The sequence below is a fragment of the Euprymna scolopes genome, chromosome 29, assembly GCF_053919585.1.
Source record: "Euprymna scolopes isolate OS-2025 chromosome 29, ASM5391958v1, whole genome shotgun sequence".
Taxonomy (NCBI): Eukaryota; Metazoa; Mollusca; class Cephalopoda; order Sepiida; family Sepiolidae; genus Euprymna; species Euprymna scolopes.
In genome coordinates this window covers 36303546-36318847 of record NC_136510.1, presented here as the reverse complement: position 1 = coordinate 36318847, position 15302 = coordinate 36303546, and positions in this window count along the sequence as shown.

Below are 15302 nucleotides of genomic sequence, written 5' to 3'. Positions count from 1 at the left end.
ATTATTATTATTATTATTATTATTATTATTATTATTATTATTATTATTATAACAATAATAATAATAATAATAATAATAATAATAATAAGAAGAAGAAGAAGAAGAAGAAGAAGAACAACAACAACAACAACAAGAACAAGAAGAATAAGAAGAATAATCCCCCAAAAAAAACTTTGAAAAAAGAATCAGAGAAATTAGAATCCAAAAAATGACCGGAAAAATACAACGAACAAGAATCATGAAAACAGCTCAAAAAAAAAAAAAATAAATAAATAAAATAAAATAAAAAAAAAAACCTTGAATGTGGAAACTAACACACAGGAGCAACAAGTGCGAGCCAGACAAACTGCTGCAAAGGCAAGACATGAAACGCTACATGGAAACAAGAATGCTGAAACCGCATGTCTATAAGTTATCTAACACAACCTTACCCCCATTGCCACATCACTGCACCCCCCCCCCCCCCAAAAAAAAAGAGAGTGACCAAATAACCAAGTAAAGTCAAGGAGGAAGGAAAGACCGATGAACTGATCAAACCTCAGCCGAATAAGTGCGAAGAGAAGTGGTACTTTGGAGAGGCTTATTGCCACTCAAATTCCAGCAAAGACCAATAGCTACTGCCAATGAGAAATCAATGGCAAGCAGCTGTTGCGATAATGCAAATTTATTTGCAAATATTATCGAAAGAGGTGAAGAGTACTGGAAACCTGGAGAGATTTGTTGTCACTCAGCTTCCAGGGAAAAACCACAGGCTGTTTTCAGGGAAAGATCTCCGAGGACCTGTGTGAAAGCTCCTTGTGAGCCAATAATAATAATAATAATAATAATAATAATAATAATAATAATAATAATAATAATAATACCAACAACAATTATTATTATTATTATTATTATTATTATTATTTTGAATGTCACTATAAATTGGCACAACACCAAATAATGAGGATCAAGGAGGATGGAAAGACCGAGGAGAGAAAGCACTAGCCAGACCTCCGCTGGATTAGTGTAAAAAGGACTACGAACTTGAGGAGGCGTTAAGTCCACGCAAATTCCAGTGAAGACCAATAATCGCCACCAACGAGAAATCAATGGTAAGCGGCTGTTGCGATAACGCAAATCCTCTTGCAAAGATTATCGAAAGAGGTGAAGAGTACTGGAAGTCCGGGAGACTCCATGGAACACAAGTTGTTCTCAAAGAACACAAGTTGTTCTCAAGGAGCAATCTTTGATGATGTCTTATGTGACTACGCCTAATGAGTAAATAATAATGATGATGATGATGATGATGATGATGAGGAGGAGGAGAAGAAGAAGAAGAAGAAGAAGAAGAAGAAGAAGAAGAAGAAGAAGAAGAAGTTTTTCACGACGCATACACCAGCTAAAAATATTAGCTAAAGACTTAGACGGTGGCGTAGGAATCCAGTGAAAATATGAAAACCAGTGAGATCGCTTTACATAACAAGCTGCATGTTGCTAAAAATAATTATGCAATTTAAAAAAATGTTGCATAATCTCGGCATAGGCTGCTTAAACGATGAAATTCCGAAAAATTCCAAAGAAAGCTATTCTCATCTTGGCTGCTATTCTCACAACATTTCGACCGATGTAACCTACTACCTTCTTTAGACGCATCCTGTTGAACAACACTAATTTTGAATCGCATCCTCTTTTTTTTTTTTTTCACCTCGGGCAAGGGACATTGCTACTTAGATGTAAAAGGTTACTATTTTGGACCATGACTGATGTAGGGAGTTGAGCAGCAAGATATATGTTAGCATTACATCTAAATGTCCCCAGAGGACGTCAAATCCTGGTGAAAATGCACAAACGGTGCAGTTCCAGGCCTTAACATATATAAATTTGTTCTGTACCATGCAAAAAAAGAAATGATTAAGTCTATCATTTGCTGTCCCCCATTTAGCCCCAAAAGTCCACAAGGGCTTAATATATTTAAATTTGAGTTCAGCACCATGCAAAACTGCTAAATAGACATACACAAATTTTTTTGGATAAATATGGTAAAATAATCTCCAAAATGGAGTGTTTTTATTAGTCCTAAGAGTTGTCCCGAAGTATAGACAAACAAAATTATATAGAAATCAGTTAGTTACAACTTTTCAGAAAATCTTATAAAAATCCAAGGCATCATTTGTTTTAAATAAGTACAAAAGTGTCAATTTTAGTAATTTAATCTGAAAGGCACCTCTAGGGGGGGGGCAACCGAAGTTCCACCGGAAAATCCGTTCTATTACTTTTTTACTCATATCATGTTTAAGGTTTGTGCAAAATTTCAAAAAATTCCAAGGTGTAGTTATTGAGTTATAAAAATGTGAACGGACGAACGGACAAGGTAAGTTTACAGCCCTCTCCCCCTCCTTTTGTCGGGGGACCAATAAAAATAATAAATAAGATAGGAAATAATAAAAATAATATCCACAGCGTTTTCGTAGTATATAGATATAAGTTTTACCGTAAATCATTAACGATCGTAAAGATTTTCACATTTGTAGCAGTTAAATGATAGATCTATTTTGTTTATGTGCAATATCTTGTGTTATGTCGAGTTGTAGTTCGGTGGGCATATTGATGCGCAGGCGATTAGCATACCACCGACATGCGAACTGGAAGCTTGCTGATTTCAACCGACAGCTGGACGCGCGCCAAATACAAATAAGTTTTCAAGCAGATGTCTTCAGGACATGACGTCCTTTTTTGTACTAGACCAGAACCTGCCAGGCGAGATGTGGAACTCCAGGATACAACATTCTTTTATCGACGAAAGCCAGTCGATCTAGCAACTCCCTTTTCGTCCGATGTTTTTTTTTTTTTTTTTTTTTTTTTTTTTTTAATGAAGTTTATTTATGTTTTAGTAGAGACGCTTGGTGTTTTTCATGGAAGATCGTGACCCTTTTTTTTTATACTTAATATTCAACTTGTTTACCCGCTTAGTCGGACCCGGACCAACGAAGATTAACTAAAGTACTCAATACAAATACGAGAGTTGTCGCAAAAGTAATGCCTCCTATTTTTAGTCCACCCAAATGGATCAGAAGAGATTGAAAAATTGAATTATTATGATAACTGAACTTATGCATTCATGATCTGAAAATTCAAACTCTCTCTGTTACAGAAATTAACGGTGTGAGACTCTAAGAAAGCAACCTCTGTTATGGACATGCGTCAGAAGCGGAGATGTGCCATTGAATTCTTGGCAAAAGTGCATTGGGAATTGTGATGACTATGTAGAAAAATAAATTCTGGAGCACAAAAGGTCGCTCGTTTCATTGGTACAACTCTTGTCTTCGTATCTCTTTAACTTTTGGGGGTTACCAAGTAGGAGGCTTTACTTTCGGAACGACATTCGTCTATTTGAACTAATATTTATCTGCTCATCCTGGAATAGTTTTCACTTGTCTCATACTTCTCATTGTCATTCGACTCAAGCAATGCCAATTTACAATAGATGAGGTTCGAGATTCCGCAACCGTTACTTAACTATAAACCCTCCGCACAGGCACTCTCACAGTAGTTATCCATTCTCTTTCAAGACTGAAAGGGGCCAAGTCTGGCGGTATTGCATTTTAAACATGTTATTCAATATAAGAACAAACTAATCTTAGTATGTTAAGATGTCTTGTTCTTTAGAAGCGTCGGTTGAGTTTGAATAAAATAAATACGTATTATATACGCTTGAAACCAAAAACAACGCATGATTACAAAATAAACAGACATTTATTTTGTTTGAAAATTTTCAAACGTATAGAATACGTATTTATTTTATTTAATCTTGGTATGCTTGTAGCAATGGTAGCGACTACACGCGACTACAACAGCAGATCATGGTTTACGATTTTTAATCTGTGATTGGTTTATAAACTTGGCGCTGATTAGTGCAAGCATTCATCTTCCCCTTTGGCTTGTCCAATCAGAGTCCATCTCTCAGGTGAGATAAACACGTGATTGAAGTTGATAAAAAAGGGTTTATACACGAACCACTTTCTTTTTTTTCTGGTCAGGAGACCAAAGAGAGCTGGCCGCCTTTTCTTGACACTTCTACTAACTCTAATCTTCTTTTTCAGTGTCGAAAAAAAATCTCCTGGCCCATCTGGCTCTAGGGTTCGATACGAAGCACCCTGAACTTGATACGCGTGGACTTACTAAAATACACACACAAACACGTGCGCGCGAGCGCGCACGCACACACACACACACACACACACACACATTTCGATGTTCCATGCTTTCCCGACATTTTCTACCTCATTGGATACAGGAATACACATGTGTTAACATATCATATGCCGCTTTTTAGTACCGTTCACGGCCATTATTTCTTGAGATTAGATGGACAGCGACAACATTTAATCATTATAAATGAGGATATCGCAAACATGTCCTACTTAAAAACGACAATAAAATATTACAGCCCACTGCGTGTCTAGATCGGCAACTGCAGTTGTTTATAGATCTGTGTCTGATATAACGAAACACAAAGAGATCTATGAGGAGATCGTACATTTCAAAAGCCTATACATTATAGTATGATCATTTATTTGTTACACAAACACTATTGTCTACATATGTGCATACCTGTTTCAGTTACGATTTCTTTAGAAGGCTGAGATCTTCTAATGAATTAAATGTTCAAAGCCATTCTTTTTTTATATGAATCTTTCTGCTATTTGAAGATGATGAGTCCAAAGTGGAAAACAAAACTAATACAAAAAGAAGGCGAAAAAGGGGGGGGGGTACCTGTCATTAATCTGTGAAGGCCTTTATTTATTCATCCATTTATTTTCTTTATATTGATCCAAATAACGTTTCGTCATTTGTATTTTCCTTTCTCATTTATGAACTTGTAGTGAGATGTTTATCTAGCCCAACAGTGTGAATTAGAAATATGACCTAGAGTGAGTTCGACTTACTAACATATTCTTGGCCCATAAAACTCTTCCCAACTGACCTTCACATACGTACAAGTATACGTTACCTTTGCATACTCACAGGAGCAGTACATTATACAAACGTATTTTGTATTATATCGCAAGTACTGCGGTATAATACTTAGAAAATTGTGTTTCTACCTCAGAATGCTGAAGTTCAAGGCTTTGTACTTTGTGTGTAGCATAAGACATTATTTTTAAAAAAAGACGAAGAATAGCGATGTTTATCCATATAAAATGAATTAATTTTGCTAAACAATTTAAGACAAAGAAAACAAAGAGTTCATAAAATACGAAAGTTCAGTGAGTAGTGTGAACGTTCTAGTGCAAGAAGATTTGTTTTCTCTTCAAGAAGAAATCGAAAACTCGTGTTTATTCCGGCTGGCGCCGCCTGTGCTTATGTGTGTGTATGCAACTTAAATAGGCATGTAGGTAAGAGTATATTAGCGTTTCTGTTTTGGGAAGTGAAAAGGCGTGTGTGATAACACGTGTGCAATAGTGTTGGTTAATAGTGTGTATATGCCGGCGCTGTGTTTAGTAGACAATAAGAGTCTCTGATGCTTACTGGGAAGACTTCACAATATACAAATTAGCCACACATCTGTTGTTTGCAGAAGAAAAGCAGTTGAATGCAGGCATTTGCGTGCAAGGCAGTAAAACTCTCTTTTGCTTAGGCAAGTGAATTTGAATAAACGAAGACGGTGCACGTCACTTTGCCTGCAGATGTCTGTGTCTTGAACTTCTTTTTGCAGTAGAAGGTGAGTGCTGCCATTCCATTGATTGCCCTTTAGACTACTCCATTGAAGAATTCAATAATGCATCTGTGCTTTTGACGAACATCCATGACAAGGGTTGTTTTCTTACAGTCTCACATCGTCAATATCTGCAACAAAGAGATGAAACTCATGAATGTATGAGTTCAGTCATCATAACAATGCAGTTTTCAATTTCCTCTCATCCATTCGGGTAGAATACAAATAAGGGGCATTATTTTTGGAACAACACACACACACACACACACACATACATACATACATACATATATATATATATATATATATATATATATATATATATATATATATATATATATATATATATATATGATCATGGACTTGTAGTTGTACATTGTAGGTTTGAGCCAGCCTCAGTGCAAACTCGTGTCACGAACACACTTCAAATGTCATCGCTCGCTGCGGCAAACGTGTGCTTGACATACAGGTTCAGGAAGGCATCTTTCACCAGGTTACCGGTACACCATTAAATCACCTACCTGCCAGACGAGTTTAAATCGTAACCCTGACTGGTGTGTCTGCCGAATGCTACGCCTTGCCATAGGGCGACTTGTGATTTTTGACTGGAACTGCTTATTCAATGTATTCGCAGCTTAGCTCTATATCTAGAGGCCACTTCCCCTATTCGCAACCGGGGGACCCAGTGGATGGGAGTTATCATAACCACACCAATATATATATATATATATATATATATATATATATATATATATATATATATATATATATATATATATAATTTTCTACATACTTTCTTAATACTTTATATATATATTTTTTTTTCTACATACTTTCTTAATACTTTATATATATATATATAATTTTCTACATACTTTCTTAATACTTTATAACTTAATAATCCTTTATTTTAAGTTATTTTAATTCTTTTTTTTTTTTTTTTTGCCGGGTTTTTTATCTGCAATTTCAGTTTTAGTGTTTAAATATTCCTATATATCAAATATATCAATCTACCTACACATTCATATCCTGTATGTATATTTTACTTACATTTTACTATATGCATTTACTTACATACTTACTTGCTTTATTCGGAATTTGCAGATACCGGCCATCCTATCCCCTTAAAATATTTTTTCTTCTTTTTTCATTTAGTGTCTTTTAATAACTCCTGCTGATATTTTCTTAAGTAATAACCTGTACATCTCAGTTGACCTCTTTTTTTTGCCCTATATTTTTTGGCGCATTTAACGTCATCTTGTCTGGGTCATTTTGACATTTGCTTTTCTATTTTATATTTAATTCAATCACCATTCAACCTTTTTTGCTCTTCTTCTTCGCGCACTTTTCTTAATTACACATTATCTCGGCAGCCGGGTTTAACGCATATCTTATTTTTCTTTTAATAACATTATTGGAATTCTTTCCCATTTTCCTTGTACCTATATGTGAATTATTCCATGGATTTCGGCCTTTTGGATTATTTTGGACCATCTTCCAATTACGCGAGATTTCCTTGGATTTTACTTGTGCGAATGGAAATGTAACTAACTTTCTTGGATTTACATTTTTGGATTTTACCGTCATTGGATACTTTACCTTTCACCAGACTATCCATTCACGTGAAATCACCTTTTTCTTCTTCCTATTCCCTCGGCTTCACTTTTTGTTATCAAGTAAGATCTTTGACCTATTTGCAGTTTCACCAAATACTTTTGCATGCAAAAGTCGATCCCGCATTTTGCTAATTCCTACCCTCTGATGAGAAGGAAAGTATTTCTTCGAAACTCCGCGGATTAAGGACTATCCACTTATTTAGTGTTTCCTTTTCAGAGTATATGTTTTTAACCCTTTTTCAAAGTGTTTTTAACATGTTTATTAACTATTTGATCTTATATATATATATATAATTTTGACAGCCCCTTTAAGAAATTCGTTTCTTATCGTTGAGCACTTTCAGTTGAATTAAAGTCGGTCAATTTAGCTCTTATGCATAGATCATTGTATAACGATTAGATCACTGTCTGACTGACATAGAACATTTAAAATTATAATGTTAAAATTCAATGTTATTTCACGCGGTTGATGGTAGCCGAATGGATACGGTCTTTGCTAATCGAGCCAGAGATGTTTCGTGTTGCAGAGTTCGAATCGTTTAACTGGTGTTAATCGTGACACCCTGCACTGAAGATTCCCGAAAGGATGAAACACTAGTGTCTGTAGGTATTTAATTATCATAGTAAAAAAAATAATTTATATATATATATATATATATATATATATATATATATATATATATATATATATATATATATATATATACACACTAGTAAAAGTACCCGTCATTGACTGGGTTCAAAAACATCCTACAGAAAATGGACTCTGATTTATGAAAGTATGATAGGTTATGAAAAGGAAGGGTTGTAAAGAGATAGCTTCGAATTTGGGGGTATCAAAACCAAAGCAAAAATATGATGAAAGTAAAAATAAAATAGAGAAACCTCATAATTTATTATACCATACCTGTTCATATTGAAACACTTATCACAATATTCTGTGGATCTATATTAAAAAAACTTGTTAAACTTTGTGACATATTTCCATTCTGTGAAGGTTAGGCGCGAACGAACACCCCATAATTTTATTATACCGTATTTCTTCAAACTGAAACATAATTATCAAAGTATACTTACGCAGATAGTTATGAAAAGTCTTTATTAAAGTTTGTGCCTATTTCCATTGTATGGAGGCCAGGCGTGAACGCAGACCCCACAATTTTATTATACCATCACTATTTAAGTTAAAACATACGTATCAATGTGTTATTGTGTACATCTATATCAAAAACATTTGTAAACGTTTTTTTTTTTTAATTTTTAAACTTTTTATTTCCATACTTTGTGGACCGAGCGCGAACGCAGCCCCACACTTTTTATGCACCACCGTTCTGCCTGATCAAACATACCCATTCCTGTGTCTCGATGCATCTTCTATCATTATATGTAATCAGTTTTTTAAAATTGTCAACCATATAGGAGCCTATTCGTGACCAGACACACACAGACCTCCAGGTTTATATATATATATATATATATATATATATGAGCAAACAGTTAATGAAATATGTTAAAAAACACGTTGAAATGAGTTAAAAACATATTTAATCTGAAAAGGAAACACTAGATAAATGGATAGTCCTTAATTTTAACTCATTTCAAAGTGTTTTTTTAAACATATTTCATTAACTGTTTGCTCATATTATAAGCTCTATTTCGTATTTGGTATTATCGAGCTTTTATATCTGGCTGAGATAATTTTATAAATATTAATTCTTTAATATTTATAATTTACTTTAATTTTACTATCTTGGATCATTTTGGTAAATTCAATTGCAATTTTCATTGTATGTATATATAACTGAAATTTATAAATATTTCAGATTATTATTTATATAATACTGTAAAATTAAAGTTCATATAAATATTTGTATCCATATTTATTTGATAATCTCAAAAGGATTTTAAAAAAGCTCAATATACAAGATAGAGTTATATTATAAACGATATTTCTTGTCGAATAAAAAGTTGTCGTAAATTTCTTAATTTACTGAATTTAATTCCAATTTTCCACACACACACAACTACAAAATTTAAAAAATGCGAAACTATCACTAAACAGGTATTGAATTGCAACACTTTACCACACTCCAAAATAATGTTTAAAATAATATGATATGGCCATTTTTCTTTTTTTTTTCTTTCAATTGAAATAAGCTTTTAGTCGGATTCTAGATTTAATATGTGCTTCCTGTCATTGTTGAATTATCAATTAAAAGAAATAATTTCTGTTTCTTTGTAAACAAGTCAGCCATTTACATTTACTTTACAAGCAGCGCCAGGTATATATATATATATATATATATATATATATATATATATATATATATATATATCTTATTAAGTCGGCGATGAAAGTTGACATGCTATTTTTTTCTTCTTTTTATTTTTCGATCCCATTTGATTTGAGATCAACTTGTCTGTGAGCTACTGCACTGTCCTAAAAAAAAAAAAACAATTTCCATTATTTCAGCTGCTTTGAAGATTTTTCCAACCGGAATATATCTATCATTACACTAGACTTCATTTTGGACTCCATTCTCACTAATGGCCTATTTTCGCCTTTCGGACGACTTTGAGAGAATTTTCACGCAGGCTGAAATATTATGCGCGGCTTGCTTTTATATATTTTTTTTTTACATAGCCAACATTTTTTCACTTGTTTTTTTTTGGGGGGGGGGGCAATTTATGACTAGAATAAATTGCGGTTTCACTTAATGCCATAACTTGCAAATTCTAGCATTGCTATAAATATAATTTGCTGATTTCTTCTGTCCTCTGATGAGAAGAATAGCATTGTCTGAAACTGTAAATTGGTTTTTGGAGTATTCAGTCGAACAATAACTTTGATTGTAAAGTTCAACTTACAGTTTCAACTTTCTTTCCCATATATATATATATATATATATATATATATATATATATATATATATATATATGGAAATGTGTGTTTGTTACTAACCGATAATCTAAAACAAAAAAAAAACTACTGGCCGATTCCTCCGACATTTTGGTATAGCATTATCCTCGTAACCTTAAGTGTTTTTATATGTCTGTTTTTAATTATAACGTTATACTTAAGTTTTATTTAATAAAATAGGTGGTTTTCTTTGTAACGATGTTTCTATTTTTTATAGGGGAATTATCGCCGCCCGTGATTCACCGGTCACGTGACATCGATGAAACATTAAACTTTTACAACATTTGCTGTGGGATATATTCATGCAGACACATAATAAATGACTGCAAACCGTTTTTTTAAATGTTTATTTAGCTTTATAAATTCATTCTTTTTAGATAAATATGTCCATAAAAACGAGTATTAAAAATATTTGACATAAAAATCGTTAAAAATTTAATAATAAAAAAAGGTTACCTGTACAATGCACACCCCTCTTATATTTTTTCGTCCTTTTTTTAATTTTTTATATCTACAGGAAATGCAAAAAAAAAAATAAATAAATAAATAAATAAATAAATAAATAATAATAATAATAATAATAATAATAATAATAATAATAATAATAATAATAATAATAATAATAATAATAATATTTAATGACTTTCAGAAGATGCTTAGTTTCTAATAAAATCTTCTGGTAAATCTATCGCCTATATTGCAACCACTAGGACAATTTTACTAATTGTGGTTAATTCCTATTTCAGTCACCTAAATTATTTAGAGTGAAATAAGTTTTTGGGTTTGTATTACTGTACACATAGATTCGAAAAAGTTGTCAAAAAACAAATATATAACAAATAAATGTTATCAAAGGCAAGATAAGTTACTTTTCTACCAAACTGGATATATTTTTCGTGTTTTTATTCAATGTAACATGTTTATTCAGCTCGAAAAACATACAGTGTTTACCGATGTATTGGAAAATTCAAGATGGCGTCTGATTCTCTCTTTAACACGGTAAGTTTGAGAAAAGGTGTTATAAATAAAAACGCAGATAAAATATTGTTAAAAACTCGCTCAATATATGCTACCGTGACATAGGTTGACATATATTCGGCGGATTTTTAATAGTATTTTGTCTAGTTTTTTATTTATAACACCTTTTCCCAAACTTACCGTGTTAAAGAGAGAATCAGACGCCATCTTGAATTTTCCAATACATCGGTAAACACTGTATGTTTTTCGAGCTGAATAAATATGTTACATTGAATAAAAACACGAAAAATATATCCAGTTTGGTAGAAAAGTAACTTATCTTGCCTTTGATAACATTTATTTGTTATATATTTGTTTTTTGACAACTTTTTCGAATCTATGTGCACAGTAATACAAACCCAAGTTTTGAAATTTATATCATTTTTTTACACAGGCATCACCACTTATCAAGGCCAACAGGCCAAAAGGCCACTCAAGGATAAGAGTTAAAGAATGTACAGTAGAAATTGGGCAATATAATAATCGTTAGTAATGGAAATTCGGTAAATTTGTTAACTTATATGGAAACGGCTCATCAAAAACTTGTTTACGTTTATTTTAGTCAAACATAAATATTTTTTCTACTTAAAAATAACACTAAACACTAAGTTATAACAAGTTTCATCGCGAAACCACCACAAAATTCTATATCTACTTACGTTATATTATAAACTGAGCGACCCCTAAAAATTCTTTAAATATTGAATTTTTGGCATTTAAAAAAAAATTTCAGAATCTGATAGATGAGCGTCTAATCAAGAATAATCTTCTGAAAATAATGAAACAAAAACGAAAAGAACCTCTCTTTACTATACGGGTAATAATTAAGTTTCCTGTTTCCATTGATTGTTTCCGATAGGGGGGGGGTCGACTTACTAAAACTTTGTATTAGAAACTGATCACCCCTTAAAAATCTTTTTAAAAAAATTTTTTCCACTTTGGTTTAATTTGTTAGTTTATAATCGCTAATAATCCGCTCAAAAAATTGAAGAAAAAAAAAAAAGACAAAATTTTAAAAAATGATACTTTTGCAGAATTTGACCCGGATCCTTGGGATTTTCCGTCGATTATGGCTCGGGATCGATCGGCAATCACCGGATTAAGCCGAGAGTTGTTCAAATGTTGAAACGTTAAATCGATATTTCCTTTTTGTTTTGTTTTTTTTTCTATAAAAAATGTAACTTTTTTAATAACTATACACAAAATAATACACACACACATTTTATATATATATATATATATATATATATATATATATATATATATATATATATATATATATATATATATAGGATATGCAGGCATATGGAACTGTTTTAAAACTAATAAAAAGTGAATAAAAATATTATTTATCTACGTCCAAATAAAATAATATCGGCGATTTTCTAAGAAAAAACGACCTTTGAGGCGAAAACGCTAGTTAACCGTATTATCGTTTTAAAAGAAAATCAGCAAGAAATGTATATAAGTTTATAAACGATAAAAATAAACAGTAAAATTATCTAGGACTCCATAGCATAACGGTTAACGCACCAGGGTGTAATACACACGGTCCGGGGTCTGATTTCTTAAGACACAGTCAAGCTACGCTTACGAGAAATAGAACCTGAAACACGCATGTCCTTAGATTATTGTTTTAAAAATAAATAAAAATATCATTTATCTACGTCCAAATAAAATATGAACGCTTTTTTAAGAAAAAAAAATGATCTTCGAGGCAACGACGCTTTTTAACCGTTGTTTAAAAAAAAGATCAGGAATTCTCTCATATTTATATATATATATATATATACTCATCCAAATACAGTACTGTTTCGCTGCTCATCAGTGCGGCTAGACAAGCAACTACCTCAAGCATGGATCGAAACCCGACCGTCTAAATGATAGTTGGAGCTTCTAACCATTGCGCTATTTGGCTGCTGCTATACTATGCGGCCAGTGAATTAACAATGTTTTGACATCGTCCAAATGCTTAAGCTCGATTTGTTTACACAAAGAGCATCGCTTAATACGCTAATGGTAATTTGTATATCACTTACCAATATGCTCAACCCAGGATAGGGAGCATCATTAACATCATCGAAACGCAAATTGAAGTCATACCTATATATCTACAATTCACTAATATAAAAAAAAATATAAAATTATAATGCTCAAAGTACATGCATAGTTCCATATATATATATATATATATATATATATATATATATATATATATATATATATATATATATATATATATATATATAAAGGATATGCAAACGTATGGAACTATACACGCTGAGCACAATAATTTCATATTTTTCACATTAGTGAATGGTAGATATTATATAGATATGATCTCAATCTGCGTTTCGATGATGTTAATTTTTGCAGGTGTTTTTGTCCTCTCAAATGCAGCGCCTGAGATTCCCAAATAGTCACCCACCTTGTACTAACTAGGCGCAAGGTCGCTTAACTTCGGCGTGTATCCGAATTCATAAACTGTCCAACGCTAGCTTTTGCCGGTCGAATACGGTTCCTGTATTGCGTTCCTAGCCTTGTGCCATACATACGGCAACCAAGTCGGCGACGTCATTACAAAATCATTTAAAACTCACAATCACACCTTGATCGCTGGACGTTCTCATTGTACGCTCCAAACTGATCCTTCCAGACTGAGGAAACGCCGTCTTGTCATTAACTCTTTTTATTTAAAGTTTCAAAAATGACTAATTCGACTTAAAACTGATGAAAAACATGTTATTTATTCAATGTGATATTTGTTCCAAATAATTGAACAATGTGTGAGGGGAGGATGGAACAGAGAAAGAGATTGAAATCACTAATTAATTATTCTTGTCATTACACGTACGAACGCTTTATATGCTTACCAACGGACCGCGTATATATATATATATATATATATATATATATATATATATATATATATATATATATATATATATATATATATATATAGCATGACACCCAAGATGGCTGACATGTAGCAACGTGTGGATGGAATTTCTTTTTCCTCAAACACCAGGTTTATCATGTACCAAATCAACTTTTTGTTGGTAACATCAAATGGAAACAACATCTGACGAGTTAGTGAGGACAGGAAATTTTTATGGACACATAAAATCATTAAATTGCCATCCAATTAACGAAACGGTTGTAATGAAGAAATCCAGAATGAAATAAACAAAAGTTACAAAAAAGAAAAAAATGTAAGTCTTTGAATTTCAACAATTGAGTTTTGCACTAATATATATATATATATATATATATATATATATATATATATATATATAATGAACAAATGATTAATAAAACATGTTAAAAAACATCTTGAAAAAGAGTTAAAAAATATATTTAATTTTAAAAAGGAAGCGCAAGATAAGTGGATAGTCCTTAATCCGCGGAGTTTCGATGAAATACTCTCCTTCTCATCAGAGGGCAGGAATTAGCAAAATGCGGGATCGGATTTTGCATGTAAAAGTATTTAATGAAACCACAAGTAAGTCACAGATCTTACTTGGTTAAAAAAAAAAAAAAAGGTGAGGTAAGGGGAATAGGAGGTAAAAAAAAAAATGATAAAAAGATTTCACATAAATGGATAGTCCGGTGAAGGGTAAAAAAATCCAAGAATGGTAAAATCCAAACACGGTCGAATTAAAAACTTCCAATCCAACAGGTAATTTCCAAAGGAATCGCGTAACTTGAAGATGGTCCAAAATGATCCAAAAGGCAGAATTCCTTGGAAAAAAAAATCACAAATGGAATGAGTTCAAAATCATTAAAAGAAAAGTTCAAATGTGCACAGAAAAAGCACCGGAGAGAATATTTAAAACACGTCTGCCAAGGCCGGAAGAATCAAGTAAATATTTTGCTAATTCCTGCCTTCTGATGAGAAGGAGGGTATTTCTTCGAAACTCCGCGGATTAAGGGCTATCCACTTATTTTGTGCTTCCTTTTTAAAATTAAATATGTTTTTAACTCTTTCTCAAGATGTTTTATTAATCATTTGTTCATATTATAAGCTCTATTTCCTTTTCGGTTTTATTGAGCT